Here is a 15771-nt window from a genome sequence, read left to right on the forward strand (position 1 = left end):
ACAAGCTCACCGGTGTGTCATTTGCAGTAACTGGGAAAGAAAGAATGTCATTTTGTGCACATGTGTATGGGTGCTGAGGATTGAACCCGGGGCACCGTGCATGCAAAGTACATGCTGTAACACTTTGCTATACTACCAGCCCAAAGATGTCATTAATGCTGAAAAAATCACTAGATAGAAGTTAGAAATATATATGAATGTAAAAAAATCAGAGTAAAAATGGCAGTCACATTTCAGTGTACATGTAATGACTAGGAAATTAAAAATTAAGATTTAAAATGATAGCAGATATAACAGCAGCAAAAAATGCAATACTTCTAAACACACCTAAATATTTACAAGGTCTCTATGTTGAATACCACAAATAATATTGTGAAAAGTTAATGAAGACATAAATAAATGAAGGAATTTATCACATTCATTGATGAGAGTCTGATTATTTTCAAATGTGAGTTTCCTCTGAATATAGTGGAAGAGAAAAGTAAAAGTGAAAGGACAGCAGAAGATATGTCCTGCAAATCACAATAAAAATAATGCTCAGGTGGCTAGATTAATACCACACAAGGTAAGGCTGGGATACAGTTCAGTGGTAGAGTACTTGCCTAGCATGTGTAAGGCCCTGAGTGTGATAACCAGGAACAGCACAAAACAGAAAACAAACAAACAAACAAGACACAAAAACCTGACAACAGGATTGATTTCTTTCTTTTCTTTTTTTGTACCAGGGATTGAATCCAGAGATGCTTTACACTGAGCCATATTCCTAGTCCTTTTTATTTTTTATTTTGAAACAGAGTCTCCCTAAGTTGCTTAGTTACTGAGGCTGGCTTTGAACTTGGATCCTCCTGCCTCAGCCTCCCAAGTCACAGGGATTACAGGCATGTGACATTGCACCCAGCAGGGAAAAATAATTAATGGGATTTTAAAAAAGTAATTTTTGTTCATGAGACAAGGGTCAGTGAAAATGCAAACCATTGACTAGAGGTATCTGCATACACATAGCTGACAAAGGACTCACATTCAGATTACATAAAGAATTCCTAAGAACCAACAATAAAAAGACAGATGAGATTTAAAAAAAACAAAAATGAAAAAAAAGGCTAAAAACTTAGCATGGCCTTTTCCAAAGGAAGATGTCCAAATGGTCAATAGACATCAAAACAAAGACACTCAACATCATGACATCAGGAAAACCACACTGCCTTACCACTACATACAAATCACCACCATATTTTACAGTCTGGCAATACCATGTATTACGAAGAAGGTGGAGCAACTGGAACTTGGATAAACTGTTGATGAGTCTCATAACTGGCTCAGCCATTACAGAAAACTCACAGTTTCTTCTTATGTAGACTCACATACTCTATGACTCACCAACTGCTCTCCAAAGAATATACCCTACTGAACTGCAGCCATACAAACATAAAGCAACAAGTACAAGAAGGCTCGTAGCATCACTACTCATGAGAGCCCAGGGAAGGAAACAATTCAAATACCTGTAAAGAGTAAAATGGGGGTGGGGCTGTAGCTCAGTGGTAGAGCACTTACCCAGCATGAATAAGGCACTGGGTTTGATCCTTAGAACCACATAAAAATAAATAAAAGACCATCTACAACTAAAATATATTTTAAATAAAGTGTAAAATATACACATACAAGTAGTATATTCATGCGCTGGAATACTACTTAGCAATGAGGATAAACTGAAATATTTCTACAAAAAACTGGAATAATCCAGAGAAGATGAGCATGGCCCCTGTGCAAGGATGACATGCACATTGTGAAGTGTTCCATATTTTAAGAAAAGAAAATCAATTTGAAGCTGTTGGGTATAGTACTGTATGCCTGAAATCCCAGCTAACTGGGAGCTGAGGCAGGTGGGTCAAGTTCCAAGTCAGTGCAAACAACTTATCAAGGCCCTGTTTCACAATAAAATAGCTCAGTGGTAGATTGCTTACCTAGCATGTATAAGGTCCTGGGTTCAATCTGTAGTACCACCAAAAATGTCAATTAAATCAAAAGTTGGTTCTTTGCAAAGATACACAAATTTAATAAGTCTCTAGCCAAAACAGATTAAGTGGATACATTGAAATACATAGCCCCCCCTGAGTTCATTCCCTGGTACCCCCCCTCAAAATTTTAAGTTGATATAAAAAGAAACAGAATGAAAATAATCACATATCTATTAAGTAAATAGAACGTGAAATTTAAAATCTTCCCTCAAGGAAAACCTCACTGGTAAATTCTCTCAAATATTAAGGAAAGAATACCAATTTCTAATAAACTTCTTAAAAATATATGGTTTTTTTTTTTTTTTTTTTTTTTTTTTTAGTTGTAGGTAGACACAATACCTTTATTTTATTTTTATGTGATGCTGAGGATCAAACCCAGGGCCTCACATGTGCTAGGTGAGCACCGGCATGCTGAGCCACAACCCCCAGCCCCTCTAACAAACTTTCAATAGAACAGAGAAGAGATAACTCTGAACTCATTTTATGAAGTTACTATTACTCTCCTATCAAAACCAGACTAAGGCTTAAAGAAAGTACCAATCAAAATCCCTAATGAACACTGATAAAAATTCTTAGCAAAACATTAGCAAATCAAACTCAACAATATATTAAAAAATATATAGTATGATAAAATAAAGTTTACTTCAAAAATGAAAGGCTTATTCAACTTTCAAAAAATCAATCAATACAATTCATCATATTAACAAACTAAAGAAGAAACGCTGTAATATCTTCTAAAGCAAGGGTCTGAAATTTTTTTCTTAAAAAGTCAAAAAAATTATGTTATAGGCTTGTAGACCACATGATCTGTTTTGAGTATTCAGCTCTACTGATAATATGAAAGCATCAAGAGACAATATGAAATTAAGTGGGTATGGCTGTTTTCTAATAAAACTTTATTTACATGAATTCTATTTACAAAGAAAAAACTTGACCACCCAAGGTGTCACTTTGTGACTTTTTAAAAATTTTTAAAAATTTTTTAGTTGTTGATGAACCTTTATTTTATTCATTTATTTATATGTGGTGCTGAGAATTGAACCCAGTGCCTCACACATGCTAGGTAAGTGCTCTACCACTGAGTCACAACCCCAGTCCTAATTTTGTGATCTAAATAAAAACATTATATTCATGAGACAAAATTCAACTCATCCATGATAAAAACTCAACAAAATAGGATCAGAAGGGAAATTAGTCACCTGATAAAAGTAACATGATACTATATGATGAAAAAGTGAACACCTCCCACCCAATGCAAGGAACAGGGAACAATGAAGGAAAGTGAACAATGTTCACTTTCACAACGTCTATTCAACACTGTACCAATGGTCCTAACAATTGCAAAAAGGCAAAAAGAGGAAGAAAAGAGACAAATAAGAAGAAAGAGAGAAGGAGGGAAAGATGGAAGGATGAAAGAAGGGGAGGAAAGGAGGGAGGGAGGAAGGATCAAAAGCATTCCATTTAAAAAGGAAGAGTAAAACTGTCTTTACTCATAGATGACATGACCTACACATGGAAAATTCTAGGAATCTAGGAAAAAAGCTGCAATTCATCAATGAATTAAGCAAAGTGACAGGAAACAAGGACAATACACAAATAGTATTCTCCCTATACTAGCAGGCAACAACTGAAGGTCAAAATTTAAAATACAATTCCATTTAGAATAGCATATGAAAACATGACAATATAAATAAAAACACTACAGATAAATGTACCCAAACACATGCAAGATAACTGTATCCTGTATTATATTCTTTTACGAGATACTCAGTCAGGTATGGCCAAAAGAAAATACAGAAGAGAGGGTCAGGAAAAAAATAAAACAAAGTTTATTATATTCACAAGTTCCAGAGAAACATAATTGGGCATTATAAAGTCCTAATATTGAAATACAGTTCCCTTTGGGCAGGACAGTGGGGAAGTATGTGATACAATTTGGAAATGGAGGCTTCAACTGATTAGGTAATGTTTTATTTCTAAAACCAGATGGCTGGCACATGAGTATGTATTTTATTATTATTCACAGCTTGCAAAAATCTGGAGAAGTGGAGATTATCAGTTATTCTTAGCATAAGAGGAAACAGCATCCAAAAGATTTAATGCCAATGTGGTAGGTATATAGTTTTTAAGATCTGGAGGAAAGAAAAAACACTAGGAACATGGACTGCATTAGAGAGAAGACACAGACAAGTAAGGGAGGCTTTCAGAGGAGGGAAGAAATTCTCCCTCAGAAAAGTTCCTCCCTCAACTGAAGATTATATTCTGCAAGGAAGGCAATGCCAGAAAGCCTTACCAGTGGCCTATGAGGCCTGCAGAGGAGCTTCTTCCCAGCATCTGAGAAATGCCTCTTCCTGCCCTATCTGCCAAGCGGTATGCTGTCCCATCTATCCCATGCTCACACTCACCTGGACAGAGGTCTGGCAAATGTTTTCTCTCCTCTCTCCAGGGCTCTTCCCCTCACTCCAGGTGAGTAACAAGTTTTGATTTGGAAAGTGGAATTTCTGTTTATAGGAAAGAAAAAAAGAGAACTCATGAGGTTACAAAAGACCCATGAATAGTGAATTCTCCAGAGAAGAAGGTTGAATAAGGAAAGGGAACTCCAGTCAGAAATGAATCACATTTGGGGGATGAAAATCTCCTGTGTCTAGAGAAAGAGAAGGTAAAATGAGAGCCCCAGCCTCTCTTTTCCAGGGAAAGAGACCTGGAAATGCAGTGTCATACATAACATGAGTAAATCAAGCTATCTGCTTCAACTCTGTTAAATCCAGATTTACTAAAAGGAAAAAGATTAATTACTGTTTTAAGCCCAACCCAAAGGTACAACCTTTCTCATGACAAGTGGAAAATATTCTGTGGGGCAAATTGTAGTGCTAAGGGATGCCATACTTACCTAATGATACCAGGTGGCTATAGGTCTCCAGCATCACTTCCCTGTGTAGGATCCTCTGAGCAGGGCTTAACAACCTCCACTCCTCTTGGGTGAAGTCCACAGCCACGTCCCTGAACACCACGAAAGCCTTCAACACAAAATACATCCCTGCTTATCCAGAAGTCCACCTTGCCTGCAGCTTAGAATGAGAGGGCAAAAGGCTCCTGAAACAGAATTTCTCAGCTAGAGAAATACTCAGTCACCCAAAGTAAAATTCTAGCAATAAACTGTGTTCAAACGGCAGTCATCACTCTCCTCTCCCCATGTCTCAATTTCCTTATAAGACGGATATTATAATAGTATTGACCTTACAGGGTCATCATCCAAATTAAATGAAATTGTTACTGGCAAACATCCTATAACTCTGAGGGGAACGAGCCTAGATGAGGCTGGCGTGGTGAGAGAACAAAGTGGAAACGTCAAAGAACACCAGTCCTTGGTAAGCTGATGGAACAATAGGACCAACCTTAAGGTGTGCCCTCTCTTTGGAGTTCCCTTTAAATGATCTAAGTTATTATTTTTCAGCCTAATTGGGGTTTCCCACTGCTTACAGTCAAAAGCATCCTACTGGTTGACTGTTGGCAGTGAAGACTTCCAGTGAATCATGTCTATTTCTACCCTTTATGCATTTTCCTCCTTTACCAACCCTGGGCTTAGCCACATGATTTGCTTTATGAAATGGGACATTAGCAAATATGATGCAAGCATTACTTTAGGGTGTTTGGTTTGGGGACTGGTTTTCACTCCTTCTGTGCAGGGCACCTTGAGGCCATCATATCACTAACATGAGCTTGTGCAGTGAAAAGGCCACATAGAAAAGAAGAACTGAAGCAACCCGACCAACCACAAGACACATGAAGTTGCTCAGCTCCAGCTCAGCAGCCAGCTGACTAGCCACATGAATATACAGGACAATCAGCCCAACTGTGCTAGGCCTAATTGTGTTATAGCTTTTGCTTAATACAGTGGTCCTCTTTTCTGCCCAAGATTGTAAACTTATAATAAATGATTTCATTTTAAGCCACTAAATTCTTTAATCCACTAAACTGGTGAAAAAATAGTGAGGACACTGCTACAGGAGGCTGAAAAAAGATTATGTTATACATTTAGCAAAACGCTGTTGTGTGAACTTGAAACAAAGAAAATGTAACTGATGACCTCTCAATCCAGCTAAGGACATCTCCAGACAGTCAGTTGAAAGTTTCAGTTGTGGGCTGGGGATATGGCTCAGTGGCAGAGCACCTGCCTCACAAGCACAAGGCCCTAGGTTCAATTCCCAAACATACATACACATATGCACACACACACACACACACACACACACACACACACACACACAGAGTTCCAGCTGCATGTTTCTAGCTACATAAAATGTGTAGAAATAGAAGCAATAAGGAAATTATTATGGAATTAGTAACATAATTTAGAGGAAGATACAGACATGACAGGGCTTGCTAGGTGTATGGTTCAGTTTCACATTATTATAATGAACTACTTGAGGCAATTAACTTATAAAAAGGCTTATTTAGCTCACAATTCTGGCATCCAGACCCAGATCAGGTGGCCCCATTTTGAGGCCCCTGGTGAGGGCAGTGTCATGGTGAAAGTGCATGAAATAGCAAGATGTTCATACCACGAGCCAGGAAGCAGAGACAGAAAAAAGACCAGGGTCCCACAATCCTCTTAGAGAGAATACCCCCAATGGCCTAAGGGTTTCCATAAATTCCCACCTCCCTAAAGATCGGCTACTTCCCACAGTGTCAACCTGGGAACCAAGTTTTTATATATGGGATTTTGAGGGCATTAACTTAAACACAGCACCAGGTGAGAAATTGAACCTGTTTTATACCACAGGGATATCTAGCTACAAGAGTCTCAAATTTTAAAAATTGCCTCAGAGTAAAGATCATATCAAATGTTTGGCTGAAAAACCCAAAATTTAAGACCTCTGAAAATAAAGGTGACACCTAGTAGATTCTCCAAGCAAGACCAAAGGACTTCTGAGATTCTTTGGGTATTGTCCCACAGCACCAATATCCTGCCCAAAGATACAAAGAATTGTGTTATAGCTGTTGCTTAACACAGTGGTCCATATTGGATAAAGCGGAAACTCACACAGCTTTCAAGAAGGTTATATCTGCCTGGACTAAAAGAACCAGGGGCAATTCAAAATGAACAGGTGTCCTATATGCCTGCTTCTTCTCATTTTTTTTCAAAACTAGGGACTGAACTCAAGGTCTCCTACATGCTAGGTAAGTACTCTTCAACTAAGCTACAACTCCAGTCCTCCTCTCTCTCTCTCTCTTTTTTTTAAAAAGGAGTGAGTGTTACAGTTTCCTTGTTTCTATCAAATCACTGTTAGGTAAGTAGTTGGAGGTGGTGGGAAATAACAAACTCTTCTTTCAGTATACAGATATCTGACTCGAAAGGAATCTACTGAATAAGCCTTAGCCTCCTTGAGTTCAATCCCCAGTACCAAAAATAAATAAATAAAAATAAAATAAAAAACCTACACTAAGGAACATGTTGGTTATATGACTTAGGTCTTACTGAAAGTGAAAGAGGTAACAGGAAATATCAGTTGACACAAACTTATGACTTTTCCTAGCACATCAGGCGACTTCCTTATTAACATTATGAGTGGTTAAGATAACACATATATAAAAGATTCAATATTACCTTGGAAAATGTCCTTAGTGGGATTTCTTATGCATTCTTGGTATTAACACTTTCAAGTAAATGAAATATTTTACAAACAAGAAACACTCAGTGTTCCTCTGAAAACATCCAGGACCATATAAATCCCCACAAAGGAGTTCTGGATTAAACTAAATACAAATCTTTTTCTAGCTAAATTCTACTCTCATGGGTTGATAAGCATAGTCAAAACAAATCTGACATAACCAAATTAGCCCATATCAAAAATGATAGTAAGTCATTCTGGTAACTGTATTCATACTCAATAAATGTTCATTTAATTAACTCAAGGCTATCCTAGTCACCATTCTCAAGAACTAGAAAGCAGAAAATTCCTATAGTCTTTCAACCACTATCTTCCCACACACCAGTGATTTTCTGATGCTCAGACCCTTCTTAATATCCTTAAAAAGCCAGCTTACTCAAAGACAAAGTCTGAGTTCCCCAGCCTGGCACATGGAATTGTTTGATCTGTCTCCACTAAGCTCAAAGTTGGAAGAAACATCTCTCTCAGGGACTGGGGAGGTTATAAAATGAGAGAGGAGGGCAAAAACTGTTAGCTTGAGAATGATTTTAATCACAGTATGAAGAAGACTGTAGGAAGTGCAGCAAACAGACCCTCCAGGCTCTGTCCAAATGGTGAAGACACTGTCTGCTAAAACTGCCCGACACCAAAGAACAGTGCAGGTTTAGGGCAGATTTATTTTTAGAGAAGCAGGAACTTGAGAGACTTTTTTGTGAAAACCTCCCAATTGCTGATGCTGAAAGTGCTCTCAAGTGTAAAATTCAGTTCACAGCGGATCAAATTCCTCCCTCCCATGTGTGAATAGTCTGTATCTTCACCTGTACATTATTTTTTAATTAACCTTTAATAGGTCAATTGGCTACTACATTCCTTCCACACTGTGGCAATGGTAGTATGCTCAGAGGCCCAGTCTCTGAAACAAACTGTTTCCTACACTCTTCCCACTCTTTCCCCGAACTCTCCAACTTACCAAACCCTTTGGCTACAATTCAGTTCTCCTTCTCCTGGGAGTCCTCCTCAACCACTCAGGCCACAGGTCCTCTGCTTGTCCCTGTTTCTTTATCCACATTATTGGACAACTGAGCATGGATATCCCTGTGTTATTACTGAAACTGCTCTGTGTGTTGTTGTGAGGAATGGATAGAAAAGATGGGTACGCTAAGGAAGGGCTCCATGTAAGATGAGCCACACCTCCAGGATAAGGAATGATATTTGGCAGCAAGGCAGCCTCCTGGGCAGTAAAAGGTAAGGGGTAGGGTGGCAGAGATCCTGTTGACAGCCAAGATGTAATTACAGGTAATTCTGACCTCCCTTTTGGCTCTCAGGATGCCCGTGGCCATTTTCCCAACCTCCACAACGTTCTCCCTACAGAGTGTCCAGGTGGAACCTCCCTCCCAATGTGTCGAAAGTGCCACAGTTAGAGGTCGGGGATGCCACAGAAATCCACAGCACAGCACAGTTCCAACCCAGAAATAGGGAAAGGGGATCCAGGATTCCCCAGCAGCCTCATGCTCAGCTCCAAATCTGACCACAGAGTTTAGCCCTTGTTCCCATCAGTGGAGTGAGTTTGTCTCTAACCCTACGGACTTCAAAGAAGGAAAAACGGCAAGGTGGTGCCTGCAGAAGCGCGCCAAGTCCACAGGCAGCTCTGCCTCTCCAAATCCAGGAAAATGTGAATATGAAAGTAAATAGTAACAGGGACAACTCAGTGAATAAAAATCTATGAATTCACACTGACATAAACAAATTAACAAATAAGTAGGGGAGAAGTGAAAGCTCTTCTTTATAGTAAAATGCCAAGAAGTTAATATGGACAAAATATTGGAGATTAAAAAAAGAACTTTCCATTTTGAAAACATCATAGTAAAATAGATCCAGAAGATAGTTACAAATGGATGTTAAACTAGAGGGTGAAAGTTTAGTGAAAAGTTATTTCTATATTTTCAAAGCATCTCCCTATATATCACCTACTAATTGAAAACAAATACTAATATTATAGTGAAGAATTACGGTATATACCACCTTAATCGATTATCAAAGTTAACATACTCAAAAATGGAAGAAGCCAACATCACGTATCTTCTAATGTGATGTAATAAAATATCACATTTGTGACAGTCCTGCCACAGAATTCATGACCTGAATGTAAGCATGAAGAATCATAGGACAAACTGAAATGAAGGGACGTTTTACAAAATAACCAGATTATCCCTTTCAAAAATGTCACGGTCATGAAAGACTAGGAAAGAGAGAGAAACTCTTCCAAATTAAAGATTAGAGAGACATGGTAAGTAAATTGAATATGTGATCACAGACTGGATCTTGGACATTGTGTAGGAGAGGGAGTAGGATAATGTGCTATAAAGGACATTAGGTGGATGAGTGAAAAACATTTAAATATAAATTATGGGTTAGATAACAGTATCATAGTTTCTTACTTTGATAACTGTAGTTATGTAAGTGAATATTTTTAAAATTTTTTTAGTTGTACATGGACACAATACCTTTATTTTATTTATTTATTTTTGTATGGTGCTGAGGATTGAACCCAGTGCCTCACATATGCTAGGTTCGACCACTGAGCCACACCCCCAGCCCTGTAAGTGAATATTCTTGTTCTTAAATAATTATACATTGAGATGGTAAAGGGCAAAAGGGGCAAAATGTCTACACTTTACTCTCAAATGGTTCAGATAAAACTTGTGTTTTGTGTGTGTGTTTGTGTGTATGTACATGTGGAGAAAGAGAGACAAAGAATAAGAGTGCATGCAGGAATGATAATGCTAATAGTCTAATATGTAACAATCGGTGAATATGAATAACAGGTACAAAAGAATACTCAATATCAGGTCTTACAACTTAGGCAAGTTTGAAATTTAATCAAAACTAAAATTTAATCAAAGTGATCAAGATAAAATACACTCCTATGTAATTATAATTCTCATGTTACATATAAAACTAAAGGAAAATAAGACTTCCTAGAAAAGAATTTAAAAGAAGACCAATATATCAAAAATCAAACACAGGGAAACTGTGAAATAAAAGCATAATTAACAGCATTAAATACCTTCAAAAAAGGAAAATAAAGGAGGAGTGGCAGGATAACATGTATAAAGAGATTTATTGGGCTGGGGTTGTAGCTCAGTGGTAGAATGCTTGCCTAGCACATGTGAGGCACAGGGTTTGGTCCTCAGCATCACCAAAAAAAAAAAAAACAAAACAAAAACAAAAAAAAAAAACCCTACTAATAATGATAAAATAAAATAGAGGTATTGTGCCCATCTATAATTAAAACTATTTTTGAAATAAAAACCTTTTACCCACAGTTTTATCTTATCCCAGTAACTTGTTTGTTGTCTGAAAGGTCCAACACTTTAGAGCTCAAGAATGAATTGAGGAAAACTGAATGTCTTGGTTCTGCCTCCTGTAAGCTGAAGCTGTTGTTCTTGGGTGCACGTAAATGGAATTCATGTTCTATGGGACATTAGCAAGTGAATTTTCAAAACTTTTCTCTTATAACCTAGCTGTTCAAGTTAGCATACAGTCATTTCAGTTTTTCTATCAAATCTGCTTTTCTTGAAGGTCAAGGAGGGAAACAGAAAGAGTAATAAAAGAAGGAAGAAAAGAAGGGAAACTTGTCATAGTTCCTTATTATAAAAAACAAAGGCTAAATTTTCTATGTTGATCATTATCTGAAGTGTTCAAATTCCTGACAATCAATACAAAAGCTGTACAAAATGATACTTCATTGTCTACAACTATGTACCGAAGATAAGCATGACCTTGTTGAAAAACATTTAGAAGACCCCAATCAACTGAGAGCTTTATATTACTGGAGGAATCCCCAAATTTCCACCCATCCAATTCTGTCCATATACATACAATACAATTCAATGAAAATCCCAAGAGATGCTTGGTGTAAACAAGACAATTCAAGAATTTATATGGAAATACAAGGAAAAACAAATGGCTAAGATGTTGCTGAGGAAAAAGAAGGTGAGAGGACTTATTCCAATATAGAATTACAGCGAATACAGTAGTGTGGTACTACTGCAAGGAGAGACAAACAGAACAATGGGACGGACAATAGAATTGAAAGATAGAGATATTTACAGTCACTTAATTTATTACTAAATTGGCACTTCATATCAGTGCAGAAAAGATCCATTTTTAAATATATGATACTGCTACAACTGAATTCCCACATTGGGGGAAAGATGAAATTGAGTACTTCCCTACAGAAAATAATAAATGTTAAAGCAATAAACTAGAAAGCTTTTAGAAGAGAACCTGAACTTTTCCTTATTTCAAGGTAGAAGAAATTTTCTAAAGGACTAATCACAGGAAAAGACTTCATTATATCAAAACCCAGAACTTCAACAAAAAAGAACAACAAACAGTGAAAAACTGAGCCAAGCAGGATAAAATATCACACATATAACTGACAAAAGACTAATATACTGAAAACATATACATATATGAGAGTCTCTTTTTCTCTCTCTCTTACACTTACACACACACACACACACACACTGTTATATCAGAGAAAAACAACCCCATTAATAACTGGCAAAGTGGGGCACAGTGGTGGTTTACACCTAAAATTCCCAGCTACTCAGAAGGCTGAGGTAGAAGAATCCCAAGTTCAAGGCCAGCCTTGGTAACTTAGCTAGACCCTACTTCTAAATAAAGTAAGAAGTGTTGGAGATGTAGCCTGGTGGTAAAGCAGCCCGGGGTTCAATTCCTACTACTAGTACTAGTACTATTACTGATAATAATAAAAATTTAATCATAATAATGGATGAAAATAAAAGATTAAAAACTGACAAAATACTTGGAGGAGCATTTTAGAAAAAGAGGATTCTAATGCACAAGAACAACTACTGAATTTCACTAATAATGAAAGATATATAAAATAATGTGATAATATTAGATATTGCAATTTGGAAAAATTGAAAAGACAGACAATACCAACAGTGGAATAGATATGGAGCAAAAGGAATCCCTATAAACTGTTGCACAGTATCTTGAGAGAAAACTTTGGCACTGCCTAATAAAACTGAAGATGTACCAATCCTTTGCATCAGCAATTTAATCCTAGGTATATATGCTACAAGAAGGGAAGCACAAATGCACACATTACTAGTGTGAGTCAAAAATCAGAATTTACTTGTCTACTAAGTGTAGAATGGATAAGTCAATTACAATATGCTTATAGAGGGTATGGTATATATACAACAATATTAAAATGAACTGTGGTTTCTTTTTAACTTTTTATTAAAAAGAACACTAAACTTTTCTGTTTATACACATCTAAAAAACCCATAAAGACCAAACCTATATGGTACAAGGCATCATATACAGGTACTAAAGTTCTAATGAAAGGCAAAGAAATGATCATAGTGATTGTCAGTATCAGAACACAATGTTGTTTATGATTGTATATAGGGTAAATGAGGGGCTTTTTCAGTGAGGACTGTTTTCTATTTCTTGACCTCAGTATTACTTCAATGTGTCTTTATAATTATTTGTTAAACTACACCTACAGGTGTTTTATATCATTTCTGTGTATTATTTGGAAGAAAATAAGCATTCAGATAAGTATTATGTACCTCAAAGTGTTTTTGAAATTAAGCCATGTGGAAAAATAGTTGAATATGATTACATGTTAAAAGGTAGCATATGCTGCAAGGTAAATGTGTAAATTCAAGTTTTCAAAACTATTTTAGGGCCTGCCTCACATCCTCACATTGAATGAGGCCATGGACTTGAGGCAGTGCAAACACACACACACACACACACACACAAAACCAAACTACTGAAAATTTTAAAAATTGCATGTTATACATGACTGGCAAGGACATATTTACACTCATTGATTTTAATTCACTGGGGATGTCTGTACTTTTGAAAATATTACAAATAATCATGTTTTGCTTTTATAATAATAGAAAAGCATTATTAAAAAATACAGCAGAGGGGTTGGGGCTGGGGCTCCAGCATAGCCGTAGAGCGCTTGCCTAACACATGTGAGGCACTGGGCTTCATTCTTAGCACCACATAAAAATAAATATAATAAAGGCATGCTGTTCACCTACAACTACCAAAAAAATAAAAAATAAAAAAAAACAAGATAAAGTAGAATTAAAACCACCTGACAATTGGTGGAGGACAGAAGTTGGAGTATGGAGACACCAGTTTTTCAAAGAGAAAACTATAGGAACCATGTTACCTAAAGGGCAAGAAGTCTCAAGAGAACAGGAAATGATCCGCTACCTTTCAGGTGCCTTGTGGATGTTCAACAGCTGTTCCTGATTCCTCTCTGGAGGCCTCTATCCAAGCAGGGCAGAGCTGGGGAAAGAAAAAGGAGTCAGGAAACACCAGAGTCTTCTGGGGGTCAGATGGATAAATTCAGAGGTCAGTTTAGGTCAGTCCCGATTGTCCCACGCATACACTTTGATCAGAGAAATCTGGAGCATCAGAGAAAATCAAGGTTACTGCACTTCTGGGCAGAATTTGTCTCTCAACTGACAATTCTGGCTGGAGTCACAGAAGCATAAAGACGCCCCACTTATACACAGGCGATAGGGACACAGAATGTTAAAAACACACACCAAGGGACACACGTCAGAGGTACCCAAACCTAAAAGCAATCGGCCACACACACACACACACACACACACACACACACTCTCAAATACCTCGGAGACACACACAGTCACATGGCGGGGTCCACAGGAACCTCGTACTTTCAATGCCATCCACCTAGGGAACACAGTGACACCAACAAATTCACCAGCACCCTAGCCAACGACATCAGAAACATACACACGGAGGAAAGCTACAAATCTCAGAGCCGCCGACACACCCACGCACGCAGTTCGGGAAACCGACATAAACACACATCTACCAAGCGGACACGCGCTCACGGACCCTCACACGCGCTAACCATAATAAAACAAGTGGTCGCAATTAAACTCCACTCACACGCGCGATCATAAGGGCTAATCAAGTCCTGTGCCTTCCGCACAGGTCCGCCCACCACCGCACAGACACGCGCCCCTATAAAGACTCAGTAAGCATCATTCGCACACTCCTCACAGTCGCCCCTTCTCAGGCTTCCGGTCCCCCACACAAGCCTCACGGGCCAGGGCTTCAGAAACGCGGGGCTCGCAGCCGCCTCACCTACGCCCCCTCCGTTCTACTCACCTCCGATCCACTCCAGTCGGACATAGCCGAAGCCAGCTCTCACAAAGCCCTGAAGCCCTCTGCAAACCAGTCGGAAGATCCCGCCCAGGCCTCAGAACTAGTTCTCGCGGGAGGAAGGACTGGCCCTAGAGGCCTCTGGGAAGTGTAGTCCAGGAAAGGACAGACTGCTGAGTCATGCTCACATGCCTTCTAATGGTATGGCTAACCACAGGCTAAACCTGCTTCCAACCAAGCTGCTCAGAACCTTTCAAAATCCCTCAGCTGACAAGGACTCCCTGAAGCAAAGTTTGATCAGGCTCCTCTGAGCATCGTTTTTGCCTAGTCCTCCTTCTTCTCACTCCAGAAAGAATCTTACCAAGTCACTTTAACCAGAATCCTCACAACCCTTCAAGTTTCCCCTAGTGCTTTGCCATCCACTAACCCCTCACCCTACCCGTGGGCTATAAATCCTAATTGACTATTGCAATATTTTGAAATTATTTTTAACATATGCATTTTAGTTGTCGATGGACCTTTATGTTTATTTATATGCGGTAGTGAGAACAGAACCTCACACATGCTAGGTAGGCCCTCTACCACGGAGCCCCAACCCCAACCCTGCAATCCTTTTTAAATTACGTCTTCCAAGTCTCTTCAATACGCCTAGTGCAGGACTGGGAATATTGCTCAGTTGGTAGAGCGCTTACCTTCCAAACACAAGGCCCTGGCTTTGATTCCCAGCACTGCAAAAAGAGAAAAATAGGGGAACAAAATGCGGGGGTGGGGGTGGGGGGTGTCTCATGAAAATGAAAGGGAGTCAGTAGAGGAGAGGAGAGGGACCAGGGCAAGGCAGGAGTGGAGGGAAAGGGAGATACTGGGGAATGAAGGTGACCAACTTATACTCTTCTATTGAGTTC

At 38.5% G+C, this 15771-nt stretch overlaps 1 long non-coding RNA gene across 4 annotated transcripts; it reads right to left on the reverse strand.

Moving 5' to 3' along the window:
- Positions 1 to 2719: 2719 nt before the first annotated feature.
- On the reverse strand, positions 2720 to 14719 carry LOC306648649. Of its 4 annotated transcripts, none has more exons than XR_013760431.1 (4): positions 14654 to 14719; positions 13899 to 14017; positions 4906 to 5032; positions 2720 to 4516 (listed from the first exon to the last, which is right to left on the reverse strand). It is a non-coding gene; the product is annotated as an uncharacterized lncRNA (long non-coding RNA). The 4 variants fall into 4 exon arrangements; XR_013760432.1 differs by lacking the exon at positions 14654 to 14719 and adding an exon at positions 14416 to 14436; XR_013760433.1 differs by having other exon boundaries at positions 2722 to 4516; positions 13943 to 14017; positions 14654 to 14673.
- Positions 14720 to 15771: the final 1052 nt, after the last annotated feature.

The sequence above is a fragment of the Sciurus vulgaris genome (genome assembly GCF_902686455.1).
Source record: "Sciurus vulgaris genome assembly, chromosome: 17".
In the NCBI taxonomy this organism is placed as follows: Eukaryota; Metazoa; Chordata; class Mammalia; order Rodentia; family Sciuridae; genus Sciurus; species Sciurus vulgaris.